The sequence below is a fragment of the Furipterus horrens genome, unplaced genomic scaffold, assembly GCF_987537825.1.
Source record: "Furipterus horrens unplaced genomic scaffold, mFurHor1.1.pri manual_scaffold_1, whole genome shotgun sequence".
NCBI lineage: Eukaryota > Metazoa > Chordata > Mammalia > Chiroptera > Furipteridae > Furipterus > Furipterus horrens.
Window position 1 is genome coordinate 123826435 of NW_028327171.1, and position 6000 is coordinate 123832434.

Sequence of the window (6000 nt, forward strand, 5' to 3'; positions counted from 1 at the left end):
ACAAGTCAAAACCTAGCACTTAAAACAACAACAATTTACCTCTCTCTAAGGTCCTGTGGGTTGACTATTGACCAGTTCTCACTCCCAAGTCAGGGATGGGTTCAGCACTAAGCAGTTTGGAGAGCAGAGTGACTTCCCTCTCTCTGCTTGGGCCTTCACCCCAAGCTTCTTCTCAGCATGGCAATATTGGAGTGAAGTCATCAAAGAGAGAAGCAGATGCTGCAGGACCATTTGAGGCCTAGTCTTAGAACTCCCATCCCAACACTGTTTCCACATTCTATTGGTCAAAGCAAGCTTGCCAGGCCCATCCATACTCATGCTCTCTCTCTTTTTATGGGGTTGGGGGAAGGCAATCAAAGACCAATTGCAAGGGGGCATATCTACAGGAAAAGGGAGAATTCGGGGCCCTTTTTGTCCAACCCAAAAAACTTTATTTCAAACTTGTTGAGGTAGAACAAACAGTGAGGCTGTCTAACTCCCAGCCAATTGCTTTATTTAATACTCTCAGGTTTTATGGCATTACTTGCCAGCTGGTAATTGGGAGACCTATTGGGAAATCATGATAATAAGTCCTAAAAGCATGGCTGACATTGAGCCTGATATAGTTAAAGACCAACACTTTTAATTTGAATAGTTCTGTTAATTGCTATAGAAATACTATATTACTGACAGAGAAGTTCTTGATTAGCTCAAATCCCAAAGAGTAAAAAGAGATGACTGACCGCAGAACCACCCAGTACTTTTCCATTGTGATTTATTCACTTATCACTTTCTATCTTGTACAGGTAGTGCTGAACTTTGTAGGTTTCATAATAGAAAGAGCTTGGACTCAGGGAAGACAGACAGATTTGGATTCCAAATGCACCCCATACAAGCTGGGTAGCCTAGAGTAAATCGCTTTGCCTCAGTTTCCTCATCTGTTCAGTGAAATAAGAATTTACAAAGTTGTTGTGGGTATTCAATAAATGTTGACTACTGTTATTATAAACCAGGTTTTGTCAGGGAAGACATCTGGTAAGAGGCAGGCTTGGTCTGAGATCTGAAAGATGAACACAATTCAGGTGTTGGGGAGCAAACTCAGAAAGAAAGTAGTTGACAAAGAAAACACAATATGATTCTTTTCAGTGAAAAATAAGTGGCTCCACCTGGTTGAATGGTTCCATTCTTAAATCCAGCCTCCCTCCATTGACTTAGGAAATAAAATAGGGAATGAGGCTGAGGACAGTTACACAGGGATTTTGAATGCGTGGATGAGGATACTGGTTTTTTTTCTAGCAGACAATTGAGGGCCATGAAGGAGAGAGTGACAAAGTGGAAAATAGAGCAAGATATGGAGGATTAGTCCAGTGGCTCTGGCAGGGTGGCTACATTAGCAAGAGACTGACTTGCAGGGGGAATGGTATAAGGAGATAAAGTCTATTTAATAACTTGATAATGTCTCTCAAACTAATGCTTCTTGTTTCTTCAATTGAGGAATTGGGAGGTTTAGAAGGAAGTCTGCAGATGCCTTGACATTTTTATGGAAAGAGAGGATCTATTTCCACTCCCTTGAATACAGGTCCACCTCTGTGACTAACCTCTGATCAGTAGAATGGAGCAAAAGTGACTGTCTAGGACTTTAAAGGCTAGTTCATAAGAGGAAATACAGCTTCCACCTGGTTCTCTTTCCCCTTGGATATTTGCCCTTGAAGCCCAGACCCCAGGCCATGAGAACGCCAAGCAGCTGAGGTCCATGCCCCAAATAAGGTCCCTGTGGATAGCAAGCATCAGCCTCTCCAATGAAAATGAGAGATGACCCGGCCCCAGCTTTGATCCCCCAGCTTTTGACGAGTAGAACAGATATGAGCCATCCCCACTGAACCCTTCCCAAATTGCTGGTTCATGAACAAAATAAATGTTGGTATTTTAAGCCACTAAGTTTTGGGGGTTTGTTTCACAATATTAGATAACTGAAACCAGCTGTTTAAGGTGCTGGCTAGGTGTCACACACACACTCATTCTCACATTTGTTCAAAAGGCCAATTACTCAGAAATGACAGTATTTTTTATGGTACATTCCCTATCACATCACTCTCTCCATTTCCTTCATGGCATTAATCACAATTTGCAATTGTAGTCTTTATTTACTTATTTACTTGCTTTATTTGCCTCCCTTTTCCCCTCCAAAAACTGAAGCTTCATGAGTATTTTGATCTTGTCTTTCTTGCTACTACTGTATCTATCTCATCACCTAGCTCAGTGCCCGGTATGTGGTGAGCATGCTTTAAGTATGTGTGGAATAATGAATGAGTAGAGCAACACCATAAAACTTGAATGTGTTCAATTGTGTTACACGGGGACCACTTACAGAAGACATGTGTCAAACTTTTAAGTAAAGAAAAATATGCAATTTAAGATTTTAAGTCAAAAGGTAATATTTTTTCTCCTATATATTAGTAACAGGCAGCCTGTGACCCACTATTACTATGCACACCTTGCCCAGCTCACAGAAAAAGAATCACTTTAAATGCTTCCTCTGAGAACAATTAACACATAGCATCTCATCAGAACCCTCAACAGCTTGATGGGGCAGGTATTTCCATTCCCAATTAATGGATAAGGAAACTGAAGCTTAGAATGACTCAGGAACTCTCTCAAGATTCACATCTATGCAGTGAAGAAGCCAGGATACAAACTCAGGTGTGACTCTCTACTTGCATCATGTGGGACTAGCCAAGTTCAGGTAGACCAAGAAAGTCTGAGGGGATCTTTGTGTGTGAGTGTAAACCATTGATGTGCTGTATATATTCATAGGCAATTCTTAAGCATATGCAGAGACAAGAGGTAAGAATGTAATACTTTCCCTTCCTTCATTCTTTTAGTCATTCTACAAACCCTCATTGAGCACATACTGGTATCTATCTATACTGCAGAGGCCGAAACCTAGAGAACAAAGCAGCTCTTGCCTTCAAGGAGGGCCTTGTCCCGTGAGGGAGTGAAGTGGACACAGCTATGGTGAGTTACAAGGCAGTGTGGCAACTGCACACCAGACAGGTAAAGAGGACCGAGCGATGCATGGAAGACAATCTGTTCAAAGGCTTAGCGATAAATCTCATTCTCTCCCCAACAGCTAGCTTCTCCTGCACAGACTCTCTCATCTTCCCACTTAAGCTGCTTTCCTCTCAGATGGCTTCTCAGCCAGAGTCAGTGTGGCTAAGAACAAGGCCCCCAATGAAGGCCACTTGGGTGACAGCCAGTTTCTACAGCCCTCCCAGGGCTGCCTGAATCCCTCACAGGCTGCAGCATCCTGCTCTTCAGTCCCCAGCCAATTGTGCAGGACGAGCAGCCCTGTGAGCACACTTGTCCTTCAGGATGCAGCCAACACAGAGCCCACCAATGAGACAGCCAAAATCAATTTTAATTGGGTCCCATGACAGGATAAAATGTTTTTGTTGTAGCACTGTCTTGATAAAAGGTATTGTAATATTTAAAATGTAGTATTGATCCTTCTGGAAGGACCATAAATCCTTGCAGATTTGAAAGCCTGACCGCAGAGGATGGGCTGGCTGCCCAGGAACTGTGAGAAATGCACTACCCTCAGACTCCAGCGTCACCCAGGAGATGGGAGGAGCCACACGGGGGTAGCCCTAGTGTTGCTCCCATATCAAAGTGCAGATACGATGATCCCTGAGCTGACACAGTAGAACTTGAGAGACACTGTTTAAACACCGGAATCAAAATATGAAACTAAATCACCTGCCTGTGTTTTATTTGGCGTCGTTCTGAATCAATACAGACCCAGGGCCCATGATTTCTTCTGTTGAAAGGGAATACTTTTTCATCCTAAAAGTGAATCTCAGGTTGCTTAAGTAAAACAGATGTTACTGTAGAGTGCCATTATTCCAGGCCCTCCCCCCTACTTCATCCTTCCCTACCCCCAACCTCTCTCCCTACCCTGGGGAGAAGAGAGCCTTCGTGTTGTCCCTGAAATCCAAGTCGGGGTTGGAAAATCCGAAGCCTTGGAATTTCTCTGTCCTTTGCCCACAGAAGTTTTCTGTTTACCAGGGAGGGAGGGAGCCGGGGAAGGCAAGTCTGTTAGCGGAGGATTTGAAGATACAGTGGCGTCCTGAAGGCAGAGGTTTTCATTTCCTGTGTTATGGGGTGCAAATAATATCAGTATGAAAAACCTGGCAGCGAGATCAGAGATAGCAGTTTTTACATTGATAAGTATTTGTTCATTTCCTGACAACAAAAAAATATAAATCTCTTCAGAAATTAAATGCCCCAGCTTGTTGGATCACTTTTGTGGCGCTCCGTGCAAGGCTGGCTCCCTTTCTCCGGGCCGCTGCGGGCCGGATAATCACAGCATCAGTCATTATCCTCGGATCACGCTGGCGCAGCGGCTGGGCCGCGCACAGCCCAACTCTCCCACTTTTTGTGTCACTTATTTTCTCCGCGGGCTCAATTTGCATTTTAATGGAAGTAGTTTATAGACTTCTCCGCTGCCTTCAGAGTGCCACAAGTGGCATCATTAAGTGAGCTAAGCCGGATTAATGCTGATAGTAAAGTCAGATAATACAATAACAGAGGCCTCCATTCCATTTGCATTAGGTGAGGAGCGAGGGGCTGCCTGGTGCCTGGTGATAATTTGTAAGCGCGATATGTTGTACTTGAGAGGATAAGATTAAATTTAGTGGGTTTAACTGTCATCCCAGTAAGTCAATTACTTCATCTTTTCAGCCTTTGAATTTCTTTTATAAATAAAATAAATGGAATATTGAGCTGCTCCGCAGCCATTTCGAGCTCCCATGAAGAAGAATTACACAGGCTGGGCCAAAAAAATAAAAGGCTTCAGATTCAGCTCCATAAACAAAATATAAACTTCATTCAGGTGCCAGCATGGCAGCAGCCCCGAAATATTGTCCATCTCTCATATCACAAGCATGACAGATTCCATTGTGACTTTAGTTTCTCCATAATAGGAAATATTTATGTTGTGCCTGGGTCTTTTCTATTCCTATCCCTTCCATTGCGGGAGGCAAACACTCCGACACAGAGCCATGTGCCTCTTCACTCCCTTCCCTCCCCTGCCTCTGGTTGCCCAGTGCTAAATATTTAGTTTGGGGAACAAATATTAAGAAAGCCTCATGACCCAACTGAGAGAAAGGGGATGAATCCGATTTCCAGCAGGTCTCAGATAAGCAGAAGGGGCAATCTCTTTCACATCCTCTTTCTCTCCCCTACCCTGGATTATTGCCACTGAAGATGATATCTCTGGATGGAAAGTTCAGATATCTAGCATCAGTGAGTGGTATCTTGATACAAGAATGTCAACATCTTTATTTGGAGAGAGGGGAAAAACTCAATGAAGAAAAGAAAATCAAGCAGTTTAAACCCTTACAAGTGGCACCTGCCAAAGCAAGGCATGTCTTAGAAGACCCCAAATCTGCTGTCCTCTCTACTTATTAATGAACATACATTTTTAAAAAGCAGGTTATCTGTGTAACCACCATTGTTAATCAGGAATGGATGGATGGATGGATGGATGAGAGAAAGATTGAGAAAAAAGACATAATCTTTGTCAAAACCCTATAAAACTGCTGGCTACAAAAGCACAGCACAAGGTGCAGGAGACTTTCCTCTGGCAAGAATCAGGATTCCAGCCAAACAGACTTGAGTGTGTGTACTCTGTGCCCCGACTTGCTCCTGGTGCTACAGAGCAAAGGAAAGGCGTGAAAGACTGTCTTGGGGAGGATTAGGCCCGTACAGTTTGGAGAGACCCAGAAAAATGTTCAAACAATCAGCCCTTTAATAAATGAATCCACAGCAATGCACAGGTAAGGACAAGGGGACTAAATGGCTCTTGGGTTCCTCCCCATTCTCCCGACATCTGCTCCCACTCCTCTTCCACAGACACTCTTCTCAGATTATCTCTCAACATACCATGCATTGGCATAGGCTATTCTTTCTTTTGGAATGCCTTCCTCCTCTACCTTTACCTAGCTAAATCATAGCCTATCA

General features: G+C 43.5%; 1 pseudogene; it reads left to right on the forward strand.

Moving 5' to 3' along the window:
* The window catches only part of LOC150021877 (pre-mRNA-splicing factor 18 pseudogene), a 39685-nt pseudogene extending 36272 nt beyond the window's left edge, over window positions 1-3413 (forward strand).
* The last annotated feature ends 2587 nt before the right edge of the window (window positions 3414-6000 follow it).